The sequence below is a fragment of the Lissotriton helveticus genome, chromosome 10 (genome assembly GCF_964261635.1).
Source record: "Lissotriton helveticus chromosome 10, aLisHel1.1, whole genome shotgun sequence".
Lineage (NCBI taxonomy): Eukaryota > Metazoa > Chordata > Amphibia > Caudata > Salamandridae > Lissotriton > Lissotriton helveticus.
This window is the reverse complement of record NC_136071.1, coordinates 1,020,118,824-1,020,133,051: the sequence shown is the minus strand read 5'-3', so window position 1 is coordinate 1,020,133,051 and position 14,228 is coordinate 1,020,118,824.

The following is a 14,228-nucleotide window of genomic DNA, read 5'->3' as shown; positions in this document are numbered from 1 at the left end:
GTTCAGCCAGCAATTCAGCCAACATATAACAGGGCTTACTGCTAATCTGTCACCTAAATGGGGGATCCCCAGCTCCTCGTGAACCGAGTAGTTCCCAATGCCCCTGGGGAGTCTCAGAATCTTTTTTAGGAAGTTATTTTCTGAGACCTCTAGGTCTTTACTCTTACGATAGCCCCAGAGCTCACTCCCATAGCAGGCAACAGCCACGCTTTTTGCCTGGTACAGTTTAAGCGATGCGACCGTCGGGCAATTGCCGATTTTTTTTGCAAAGCCGAGAATGGCCGCATTGACCCTTATTGTTTCTCCCTTCTTCTTGGAGACTGCAGGGCCCCATGACAATTTGTGATCAAGCAGGACCCCGAGGTAAGAAAAAGAGTTGGTTGATGGAATTTTCTCACCATTTATACTGAAGTGGTCAGTTTTCAAGACACCCTTGCCTACTTTCATAACGTAGGACTTGGTATTGTTTATGCTTAAACCACGTGACTCCATGAATTTGTGGAAGGAGTTTAATAGTTTCTGGAGGCCGATTGCTGTTCTAGAAATAAGAACAGCATCATCTGCGTAGAGTAATACAGGTACCCCTTTGCGCTCAACTAAGGGGTAATCTGCTTCTACGTTAAGAAGAAATTCCTCCAGTTCATTAATGTACAGGTTAAATAAAAATGGGGCCAAGATAAGTAGTCAGACTTAACTTAGGAGGCAATATATAACAGTAGAGAATATTTTTTATTTTTAAAATGACACCAAAATGACAAAGATCCATTGTAGGGAACCGTTGATTTGAAATTTTAAAAATTAAATACAAAATTGTGCATTCTAGCGCGAAATAATTTAAAAGCACTACTCACAACTATCTGGTTGCATTGGGCTGGTAGAAAGTCAAAGCTTTGGGCCAGCCATGATGGAGCGTAGTTCAGATAGGCTGAGTGCTAGGTCCTGATCAAAGGTTTACCTTCGGTCTTTTTCTGGGAGCTTTTCGCTTGCTGGCAGACCCTCTGGCTTTTTGGATCCTAAGTTTGATTCGATTAGGGTGGCCTGCTGTAGCATAATGCCCTGATGAGTCTCTGTAAGTCTTTGTCCTTAAAGGAAAGGAGCTCTGGAGCTTTTAGCCCCATAAAAAAGTGCGGTCAGGCCGATTCGGAAGTCGACTTTGGCAGCTTTACATCAAACCAGTTTCTTCCTGAAGCTTTTCTGAAAAACCTTATTCAACATTTCTTTCTTTGCAGATCTTGTCGTTTCTTAGGACCAGATGTATGAAATTCTTAATTTGAGACTCCTAAGTAGCGAGTCTGTAGAAATCACCATTTGCGAGTTGCAAATTTGTATGTACAAACATTGTAATTTCCTAATACCGATTTTTACTGAGTCGCATTGGCCATTATGAAATAGCTATTTAAGAAATCGCTAAATTGCAATTTCCTGATAGGAAATCACAGTTTAGGAAATGGATGTCCAAATGCAGCTGGAAGCAATTTGAAGATGTCGGAGTCCACATGAAGGATAATTATAGAGTGTGTTACTGCAAACAAAATGATGGACGGAATGCTGACAATGCAAACATTCTCCCTCAGTCCAAATGTCTGGGTTAAATCCAACGTTCTTTTGCCCACTACACCACCCCAGTTTGGACCCAGCCATATGCAAATCAGTCTTGACCCTGTGCCTAATGGGAACAGTCCAGACTGAACTGCCAGGCCAGGTCCTCCCTGGACCGGAAGCAAGCATCCAGGGACCGGTTTCAGGGTATGTCACCCTTCTTCAGCCAGGCTAAATTGAATCCAGTGGCACAGTGAGCAAGGGACCCATACCTTCCCACTTAGGGCGAAAAGTGTAACATCAAACAAATGATGGATGGAATGCTGACAATGCAAACATTCTCCCCCAGTCAAAAGATCTGGGTTAAATCCATCGTTGTTTTGCCCACTACACCTCCCTCCTTTGGACCCAGTCACATGCAAATCAGTCTTGACCCTGTGCCTCATGAGAACTAATTATAGAGTGTGGCAACCAGCCAGAGCCCTAACACACCTAGAGGGTGTGCAGGGAGGGGCCCTAAAACGCTGGTGCTAGCACAGGAGAGCAACAGCACACTACACCATGGCTGCAGAAAATGGAAAGGAAGCTGGAAGCATCAGGAAGAGGAAAATAATATTCTGTGAGAGGGAGGTGGAGGTCCTAATAGAGGATCTGTGTGGAGAACATGGATCACCTATTTTGGAAAGCCTGCGTCTCAGTCCCTTAGGCCCAGAAAAATGACATTTGGAAGGGGATACTTGCGAGGGTCAGCCACCTGGTGTAACACAGTGGACCATTCCTGAGATATAGAAGCAGTGGTATGACCTGTGATGCCGAACCAAGTAGAAGCTGGGCAGCAACATGGCAGAGGGACATGGGACTGGAGGAGAACCATCCAAACATTCCCCACTGACTCCCATGGAGAATCTGATCGAGGGGACCCTTGAACTGGAGACTGTAGTCAGAGTTGGGAACTTGACTCCTCAGGCACCAGCCATGATAAGTCATCTCCCCTTGACAAAGACAGTTGAGGAGGTGCAGGAGCACTGGCAATCAGCTATGAAGTGCGAGCACCAGTTGCAGAAGATGTGCCACAGGCAGTACATTTCAATCAGAGACACCTTCACCAGGTCCATCAACCACCTTTCAAATGACACAGGAAGCCTGGCCAGGTGTACAGTAAATATTCAGACTGGTGACTCCCACTGCTGCCAGGACGATGCCCGTGGGCTGGTGCAGGTTATGACTACCCTAGGAAACATTCAAATGCACAACCTGTGCCTCCCACCATTCCCCCATGACCTTAGAGCAGGGCACAAGTCCTAAAAAAGAAGTAGGGGGACGCTGTCACCGGAAGTGACATCACAACACGAAATGTGGCTTGCACCATCGGGTTCATTGCCTCCCGTTACCGACACATCAGCGTCAAACATACCTTTTATTTACTGAACATGGAATATGCTTGTTGTATTCCCTTTACATCGAAAAAGCCTCGCGCGCTTCCTGCGCATATGTTTCTAGGCAATTACCTGGATTCTGAGGTCTCAGAGGATCCTTTTTGCCACCTCGGCATAATTACATGCTCGCTGTGGTCTTGGGCGCACCCTTGTCTGATGTTTCAGGCATGAACCAGGCGCCTCTCATTATGGGATTTATGTCAGCTCCGATCTCGTCCCAGAGAGGCCAAACAGTGAAGTCCAGCTGTTTGACAGGGGGGACGGCGTCCACCTGGTAAAATAAGTGGGGGGATGCCGTCCACCTGCGTGGTACCCCGACTCGAGCCCTGCCTTAGAGGGAGGATGGATCCAGCATCAATGGCATGTCTGTACAGGAGCCTTGCACAACTAGGCTTGCACAACTAGGCATACACGTGGCCATCCCTCTGGGTCTGACACAGCATCCATCCCATGACCCAGTTCAGCAGAAAACCAAACCTACCCAAGGGGCTGAAAAAAGTGAGTCCCTCACAACTCATGTTATGAGTTACCTTTGTTTGTTTGGTACATACATTGCCCTATTACATTTATCTTACTTCAGTTGGGGTGTTAACCTAAATAAAAAGTGATCAGTCAGTTCTGCACCAAGCACTACCCCATGTGTGATTTTTCATTTACATGATGGCATGTCATCCCATACCTCTGAAATAGTTTATTATTATCTATGTGCATCCTGCATATCCCTTAGTCGCACGGTTCCCTCCTGCTGCCCATGTAGTGGCTGTAGGTCATCTTCTGAGTAATCATCACAGTCAGGTTCAATGTCGATGTTGTGCAGTCCCCTCTGCATTGCAGTGTTGTGCAGGATGACACAGGTCACTATGATTTTGCAACCTGTGTCTGGCCTGTAGTGAAGTGATCCTCCAGTATTGTGGGTGACGCTGAAGAGGGGCTTTAGGATGCCAGATGTGTGCTCAATGACTGAGCATGTTGACTTGTGTGCTCTATTTAATCCCCCCTCACCTTGTGCCCTTGGAGTCCAATAAGGTGTAAGGAGCCAGGGCTGTAGCCCATATGCACTGTCACCTTAGGAGCATGAGAAAGGGGAAACCACGAGGTCACATCACACATACGCTCCTGGCCAGTGTATTAATTGACATGGAAATTCTCTTAACAAGCAGGAACCCATCTCCACACACCCCTCTGAGCCAGTCAGTTGTGTATTCCACTGTAGTGGAACATGAAGGAGTCATTGGTGATGCCTAGGTATTTCGCCACAATGTCGGTAATGACACAGGAGGAGTCACAGACCACCTGCTCATTCAGTGAGTGCATTTTCTTCCTGATCCTGCAGATTTATTCTGAAGCTTAAGGGGGGCATATGCCTGTATGTGTGCCATTAGCACAGATATATATATATATATATTACCTACTGGCGGTCGCCAGTAGGTATATATAGTTAGGATTTTTTCTCTATGGGATTTTTGAAAATTCTATGTCTAATAACTTTGGCGTTTGTGGACGGAATTGGCTGAAATTTTCAGGAAAATGGCAAATTTTGTTTCTGAGCAGCCCTTGAAAATTTGGGGGGGGTTCGTCAAGGGGGGGCCGAGAAAAAAGGGGGGTCCCAAAACGTGTTTTTAACATTGAGTTTTCCATAGGGCGGTTGGCCTCACTTTTAGCCCGAACGGCTGAATGGATTTGCACGAAACTTGGCAAAATTGTAGGGACTGGTAGCCCGATGTGCCTTTTGTAGGTCTCAATATATGTGCTCCAGTGGATTTTGAGAAATTAACGTTTAAAAAAAGATATATATCTGTAACAGCGGACCGGGCAGCGCTCCAGTACGCGTACTTTTCGCGCAACGGAGCTTTGTGAAGCGAAGCTGATTGGTTCTCCGGCGTCTGTAAACATTCCAAACAGTCCGTAGCGGCCGCCATCTTGTCTGTCGGTAGGATCGAGAGACAAGAGGAGGCCAAAGCGAAGGGGCAAATGACCATAAGGGGGAATAGTAGATCCTCGCTGACCCCCTACGTTTGATGTGGAGGTTTTAAAAGGGCCCCGCGGGGCAAAAAAAAATAATAATAATAATAATCGAACGGCTGAATGGATTTGCACGAAACTTGGCAAAATATTAGGGACTGGTAGCCCGATGTGCCTTTGCTAGGTCTCAATATATGTGCTCCAGTGGATTTTGAGAAATTAACGTTCAAAAAAAGATATATATCTGTAACAGCGCTCCGCTTCGCGTACTTTTCGCGTTACGGAGCTTTGCGAAGCTGATTGGTTCTCCGGCGTCTGTCAACATTCCAAACAGTCCGTAGCGGCCGCCATCTTGTCTCTCGGTAGGATTGAGAGACAAGAGGAGGCCAAAGCGAAGGGGGAAATGACCATAAGGGGGCATAGTAGATCCTTCCTGACCTCTTAGGTTTGATGTACCATTTTGCCAAGTTTGGTGTAATTCCGTTCAGCCATTCAGGCTGTAGACGTATGTAAATGTCCTATGGAAAATTGCATGGGGAAAACACATTTGAAAGTGTTGAAATTTAGAACCAATTAAAATGTTAGTTTGGTTTTGTATTTGTGTGTGATGAAAGTTAATTGGTTATGTATATATGTCAAATGAGAGGAAACCACAGCCATTTTGTGATACTACTGTCTGAGGTACATTTGTGAGGAATTTTTGGTGGTGAATTTCTGGTGTTTGATTTACACAGTACTAACACTTCTCCTACTTTTAAAAAGGTGAGTTGTTAATTTGTAAGGGGAACTATGTTGTACACTTGAAGATAATTTGAAAAATGTTTTCTGTTATTTATTTGCAGTCCTTCTGTTATACTAAATACTTGATAAAGTTAGTTTTATATTATGTATTACTAAAAACGATAAATGAAAGTGATTATTTTTTTCTGCAATTTACAGCAAGCAATTTCAAAATAAAATGGCTCACAATGAAGAGACCGTGGCAATTTCTTTTGAATTGTCCACTACATTGATTGAAATTGAGAGCACCAATAATGAAATATTGTCACAAGGAGGAGATGACTTGTATGATTCCATTAGATTGATTGAAATGGACAGCACCAATAATGAAATATTGTCACAAGGAGGAGATGACTTGAATGATTCCACTACATTGATTAAAATTGAGAGCACCAATAATGAAATATTGTCACGAGGAGATGACTTGAATGATTCCACTACATTGATTGAAATTGACAGCACCAATAATGAAATATTGTCACAAGGAGGAGATGACTTGAATGATTTTTTTGATCAATCTGTTGATGGCGAATTTATCGAATGTTTGGAGACCATAGAGTTAGAAGAATCATCATTGCAGACTTTTCATGAGGAAATTGCTGATGAGGACATGTTACTAGTTCTTTCAAATTTAGAAAATTCTGAAGAATAAATTTATTTTTAGAAATCAAAAATTGTTTGAGACATTATTCATTTTTATTTTTAATTTATGAGGTTGTAGCGAAGTGATTGTAGTATAAAATGAGACTTATAGTATAGAGTGCAACATTTTTATGTTACATGGTAAGTTTACTCATATTTACTTCCCTTCTGCCACTATATTATCTCCAATGTGCATTTGACATCTCTTCTTCATCTCCGGCCTCCTTTCTCTCACTGTGTGTCTCCGATGCATCTTATCGCTGCTATTTTGTGTAATTACAGAAGAGAGTAAAATAAAATAGTTCGGAACGTGAAAAGGGGGCAAAGTAGAGTACTCTTCACCCCCTAGGCCTTTTTAGGCGGTCCCAAAAGGATCAGTTTCTGCTTTCCTGAGAGATTATGGTATGAGTTCCATATACCACAATAACTTGCATTACAACATGCAAGATATCTATCTCCTATTACCAACTTTTGGAGATATTCGCGCTAAGCGCGAATATCTCCAAAAAGTAACACCTGCCCTGAGCAGTTCTTAGCCATGTTATCCAATGGGAGGTGGATAACATGGCTAAGAGCATTAGCTCGGTAATGCATGAATATCGCTGAGTTTTTAGCGATATTCATGCATTGCGGCCGTTTATTATCGCATTTGCGATAAACCTTGATAATAGCAAGGTTTATCTTCGATAATTTCTGACGATGCTTAGCGGTAAAAAATTCGTTGGTAAGCATCGTTAGCGATAAATATCGCTTAACTTTGGTAATATGCCCCAACGTCTGTTAACGTTCGATTCGAAGGAAATGAGGAAGTGTTGAAAAACATTGTCTGCGCCATCTTGCCTTTTTTGAAATGCCACACTTTTGTCGTGCACGGCAGCCATTTTAGATGTCTTGACCAGACCCACTCTCTGCACGCTGTCGATTCGTAGCATGGCTCCTCACCCTCGCAAGCATCTTCCCCAGGCACTGGTCACCCCCGCTCTCTGTCTTATGCATGGGCAATAAACCTCCCCCCATCTGCGCTGCTCTTCCCTGAGAATCACACTCTGTGCCCGCCCGACACCTCCCTTTCGCCCTATTCACTACCGCACCCTCTGACACTCCTCTTCCTCTGTGTCCGATTGTCCAGGCTATCACCTAGCCCTGCAGATGTAGTTTATGGCCCCAGCTGTAAAGAATCACCCCTCTTCAAAGGAGTTATAGTAGATCAAGGCCCACACCCGATGAGATCCGTCACACCACACGTGTTCCTACTATCTGAAAACCATCCTGTATTGTGATTGGGGAGGGGACCGAGCCTGAAGCGGAAGATTCCAGGAATGACTCTTTGTACATCAAAGTTTTTACAATTATGTGTCACATTAAAAATATATAGCACTCCAACAAAGTAGTAGGAATATAAAACTTTAATAACATATAAATATATACAACAAAACAAAAACAGTAAAAACATTTAAACAACGAAGAGACCGTGGCAATTTCTTTTGAATTATCCAATAGATTTATTGAAATTGACAGCACCAATAATGAAATATTCTTGTCAGTAGCGGTCTGTTGTGCGAATAGTTCCAAGGCAGCAGAACGCGCTGAAATCTAGATGGCACGAAAGTGATGTCTAGTAAGTTGCCACCCAGCAAATAACGGCGTGGGGCGCCGCGGGGGTGAGTGAGTCCAGTAGGCACCACAGCTATTCTTACCGGCATTGCAGAATTACTGCTGGGGACAATGCCTGTGCTGTAGCAGGGTCACAGCAGAAACAAAAAGGATTCTGTTGAAGATGTTGTTGGTTTTAAATTTGAAAACAGTTCTGGTGTCAACTGCTATGCTAATGTAGTGGTTAATGTTTTGTTTTCTCTAGAAAATGTAAAAGAGGGGGAGGCAGTCCAAAGTTCCGTTAAAAGGGCAAAGGAAAGGATCGGTGGTTTGAACTATCAGTCAAAAAGGGGAGGGGGTGCAACAATTTTTCCTACCGGGTCACACTGTGCTTTCACCGGAACTGAGGTCTGCAGGATTCTAGTAATTCAAAGTGAGGCTGGCGCCAGCATGGGAGCGCCGACGTCCCGCGGATACAGTTTCGTCACTCCACGGGCGATCATGGCAGTCATTCCCCATTGGGGGTCGGAGACTCCCGCGGCTCCTCTAGAATCTTCAAGGTCGTGGAGGACTACGGTGGTGGAGTCAACCAGTGACCGGGCCATTTCTTTATGCTGGGCCCGCTCTTGCCAGGTCGACCGCCATTTTGAGAGTTCGGTAGCTACTGGCGATCGCGGGGTCAAATGAGCGGACGGGCTCCACCCTGCCGGGCGAGACGTTGCAGCATGGCCACAGTGGAAGAACCCTTTTCCGGGCGCCTGGAGCGCTGAGGGTGCAGCTGGGAAGCCTCCACCTGGGGAGGCGGGAGAGGCCTGTTCGCACCGTCTCTCCCTCCCAGTGCACCCCACGGCGTCTCGCTTGAGATTTGTTATGGCCGAACCAGGCGATGAGGACGAAGGGGGGGGGGGTCGGAGGCATGTGCAAGACATCCCCCCCCAGTGTTGTCGCAGCCATTATTCATGAAAGAAGAAGTGTCCCGTCCGTCTTCGGGCCGGGCTTCCGGTAGATGTCGGCCGGACGCCCCTGGCTCTGGCCCCATGAACGGGTTTCTTGGTTTATCGGCTGCAGCCGGATCCCGTCGGTCTCGGCCCCCCGACCGTTGGTGGCCGGACCGGAAGAGCATGTGGCGGGAGTACCTGCAACTCTCAAGGGCCACCGCGGCCGGACTGGGAGAGAGAGGGGAGGGTCGAGGAGACATTCCCCCCCCCTGCAACTGTTCAGCGTTGTAAAGGCAATCCCCTGGCCGGGTCCCGCTGGCCTCGGCCTCTCCTCTGGCTACACCCTACGTTAGGATCTCCTGGCCGAGGCGTGGCAGCAGGACCTGCCTTATATGGGCTGCTCCCGGCTGGGCGTAGCCGCAACCCTGCCCCACCTTGGAAGTTTCCAGAGTGGGGGCGGATGTTCTACTGACTTGCATTTTCCCTAGTCTATCGATTTTTTTGGCGTGGCAGGCGGTGGGACAGCGAGGGGTGATTTGGTTTCTCTTACTGTTTTTCTGGTCTCTCACCACTGGCATATTTTAACGTTTTCTTGTTTCTAGGACATTAATAGGTTTTATCATTACGTTATGTTATCGTTTCTTTGTTCGTTGTTTAATAAAAGTTCATGTTCATCAGTGGCCTACTGATTTTCGTTTTCCTATTCTTTTCTTTCCAGGTTGTTTCATGCTAAAGTTTCTGTTAACAGGATACAGTGATCACTTCGTTATTATTGCATATGTCCTTTTCACTAGGGGTGCTCTCTGGTCGGGCCAGATGACGTATCTCTAGTAAATGGTCCGGGTGAAACAGGTGCATCAATCAGTGGGGAGTAGATAGGCATGACAGATTACAACGGGGGAGAAAGGTCCGCATTACGTACCCTTTCACTACTTGCAAAGATTTTCCTACGTTTATTTGCAAACAGGGAATACCTCCAAAAAGAACTAATTCCCAAACAGTCAATGTTCGGACAATCAATCAATCAATGAGGAATGAAATAGGTACGACGTGTTAAAGGCTTGCGTTACCTACCCTTCACTATCTGCAAAGGGAGAGAGAATATTCCTATTCTTCCTCGTTTGCAGGCAGAGAAGATCCTTAAGAGAACCAACTTCGAACAATTCAATGCTCGATTCAAACAATCAACAAGGGGTACTGTGAACACAAATGAACGCCGCTTATGTACATACGCATTGCTATTTTCAACAGGTTGTTCCTAATGTTTCTATTTTAGCGAGGTCAAAAAGAGATCCCATTAGTGGCCTACTGATTTTGCTCGATTCCTTTTGTTTTTTTACACGATTTTTCGCTATCTGCAAAGACTAAACAGAGTATTGCGACTCTGTGCTTGTTTGTAAATAGAGAATGAACCAAAGAGAACAATCAATCAAATGGAGAGAGAAGCAGGCACGACGGATTACAAAGGGGGCAAAGGGCTGCGTTAACTACCCTTCACTATCTGCAAAGAGAGAGTACTCCTAATAGAAATGAGGGGTGGGGGGCAGCATTCAAAGCAGATCAGTGTGCATAAACACGAAAATGTTTTTACTTACCACGTACTTGACATTCGACAGCTTATGATATTTGCTATTAAAAAACCATTGAAATTCACTGAAAAAACCATAGGTTATAGACCATATATAGTTAGGAATTAGCATTTACAAAACCTTGAAAATTCACTGAAAAAACCATAGGTTATAGACCATATATAGTTAGGAATTAGCATTTAAAAAACCTTATTTTACTCACACAAAACCATTGAAATTCCATATATAGTTAGTTGTTCTAACTATATATCGCGCACCCGCAATCCACTGCTGATCATGTCACATATTACATCATTCATGACATGGTCAGTGACATCGCTGATGACATCACTGATGACATCTCAAATGACATCACTGATGACATCACTGATGACATCTCATTTGACATCAATGACCACATCACTGATGATATCATTCATGTGACAATACAATGCATCTCCTCACGTTTTAATATAACCTCTGTTTCACCCAGTGTTAAAAAGAGAGTATAATTTTTGAAACCATTGACACACCAATACTAGTTACTACATACGCACTCACTGATTGCTACGTCTACACACACCTTCACTCATTCACCCATACAATCATTCATACATACAATCACTCATCTTTACAACACTATCATATGTACTCATACACCTATACAGACACTCACAGTCTGCCACTCATCCATGGAGTTACTCACACACCTAGTCAGTCCTGTAAAGAATCAATGACACTTCCATTTTCTTGTCTATACAGTTAAACATAGAGCACCTTACATTTTCAAACATATACTAACACATACTTACCTTCTTATACAATCATTGATACAAGTACAGATTGATCTGCACAGAGTCACACACCTCCCAGCTAGCCACACACACACTCAGTCTCCCATACAAATACTTGGGCAATCAATCAATAACCCATATAGTTACTCATATAGCTACTGATCAACACATGCAGCAGTTTACAGAACAACAGACATAATGATGCACAAATTAAGACAGTTTAGTCACTAACCCATGCACTCAGTGAGACACATTTAATCACTCACTCATACAGTCAGTCATGCACCTACTAAATCCTTCGTCCATACACTTACACATCCACTCATTCTTCAATATGTAAGACATATTTAAACTTTATAGAAACAAAAAATCACTGGATGTTGTTATCAGTGATGTCATAAAGTGATGTCATTTGAGATGTCATCAGTGATGTCATCAGTGATGTCACTGACCATGTCATGAATGATGTAATATGTGACATGATCAGCAGTGGATTGCGGGTGCGCAATATATAGTTAGAACAACTAACTATATATGGAATTTCAATGGTTTTGTGTGAGTAAAATAAGGTTTTTTAAATGCTAATTCCTAACTATATATGGTCTATAACCTATGGTTTTTTCAGTGAATATATATATATATATATATATATATATATATATATATCAAATCACACAAGTTCGCCAAAGCTTGGAAGAGCCTCACACGGATTGATAGAGTAACGTGCATTTATTCATGAAGGCTGCAGGCAGTTTCAGTAACAACCAACATCTTGTGCCGACGCGTTTCGAGTCCTCCCGACTCTTCTTCCTGGGCAAAAGCACGTTTGCCAAAGACAGATTTCAGCAACCATTTTATTCTGATAGTCCCCGCCTCAGTGGGCGTTACTGGTTGCAAAGTATTATGGTACTTGTGGTTGCTGGTTCTACTCAAGTGAGTCCGTCTTACAGCAGCGTGCCAAAAATAAAACCATGGTGCGGCAGTTAGAGGCATCAACTTACCTCTCCCCAGTGTGGTTTTATTTTTGGCACGCTGCTGTAAGACGGACTCACTTGAGTAGAACCAGCAACCACAAGTATGGGTCTGGAATGAGAGGGAATCTGTGCCATTATTGTAAGGCTGCAGTGACAGAAGCATAATTCAGAGATTCTGCTTAAGAAAATCTGGTGTGTGTGACTGACAAAGCATTTTTAAAGGTGAGCAATCATTCTTTTAATAAAGATAGACTGCTGTATGTACTATGGGGAAGATTAAGAAGCATATTGTGCTTCTTTATTCTTGCATTGTGCGTCATGTTTTTTTGTAATGCTGTTTAAAAATTGAATGGTGCATATTAGAAATGTATTTTGGAAATGAGTTAGGTTTCTGCTTTGTTTTTGTAGTGGTCATTTAAATGGGCTTTGTTTTGTGTCAAAAACGATTTACTATGGAAAATGTTTTCTGGTAAAATGTCTGGCTTTTAAATTTTGGTCAAAGGTTCACACTGAGTGTCTGTTTGAAATCAGGAATTACATTTTTACATTTTTCAATATTGTCACCTGTGCCTTCTAACAGTTTGCCTCTCTTAGCTTAAAGGGTACTCTGTGTCTGTGTCTCATGTCACTTTGCACGTGCAAAATCTCTCTTTTTCTGTGTGTCATTTCTCTCTTTGTGTGTGTGTCATGACATGTGTCTCATGTGCCTATGATCACACTGTGAGTCAAGCTTCATTTTAAATGGATCTGGGTGAATAATATCCTTAGTTGATGTCTTTAAAAATATGGAAGTACATGTTTTTTTAAAGTCAGTTAGGCTTTAGTATATGTACTAGTAGGGAATCTTAGGCAGCATGTCTGTTAGGCCTCTTACTTAAGAAATAGGCTCTAAGCTGTGCAATCAAAATCCAGGGTGTGCCTTTGAAATGAAAAAGGAATGTTATGTATTGCTTATATATATGTGGTCTGTTATTTGCCAGTAGAGAAAGTGAGATAGTATTAGCACAAACACACATATTGCATGCAGAGACAGACATGGTAGATTACATGTAACATCCTGGTCATGTGCCTAAGATCACACTGTGAGTCAAGCTTGATTTTAAATCGATCTGGGTAAATAATATGCTTAGTTGATGTCTTTAAAAATATGGAAGTACTTGTTGTTTTAAGTCAGTTGGGCTTTAGTATATGTACTAGTAGGGAATCTTAGGCAGCATGTGTGTTAGGCCTCTTACTTCAGAAATAGGCTCTAAGCTGTGCAATCAAAATCCAGGGTGTGCCTTTGAAATATAAAAGGAATGTTATGGCTTGCTTATATATATGTGGTCTGTTTTTTGCCAGTAGAGACAGTGAGTTACTCTTAGCACAAACACACATATTGCATGCAGAGACAGACATGGTAGATTACATGTAACATCCTGGTCATGTGCCTAAGAATACACTGTGAGTCAAGCTTGATTTTAAATGGATCTGGGTGAATAATATGCTTAATTGATGTCTTTAAAAATATGGAAGTACATGTTTTTTTAAAGTCAGTTAGGCTTTAGTATATGTACTAGTAGGGAATCTTAGGCAGCATGTGTGTTAGGCCTCTTACTTCAGCAATAGGCTCTAAGCTGTGCAATCAAGATCCAGGGTGTGCCTTTGAAATGAAAAAGGAATGTTATGTCTTGCTTATATATATGTGGTCTGTTTTTTGCCAGTAGAGACAGTGAGTTATTATTAGCACAAACACACATATTGCATGCAGAGACAGACATGGCAGATTACATGTAACATCCTGGTCATGTGCCTAAGATCACACTGTGAGTCAAGCTTGATTTTAAATGGATCTGGGTGAATAATATGCTTACTTGATGTCTTTAAAAATATGGAAGTACATGTTTTTTTAAAGTCAGTTAGGCTTTAGTATATGTACTAGTAGGGAATCTTAGGCAGCATGTCTGTTAGGCCTCTTACTTCAGAAATAGGCTCTAAGCTGTGCAATCAAGATCCAGGGTGT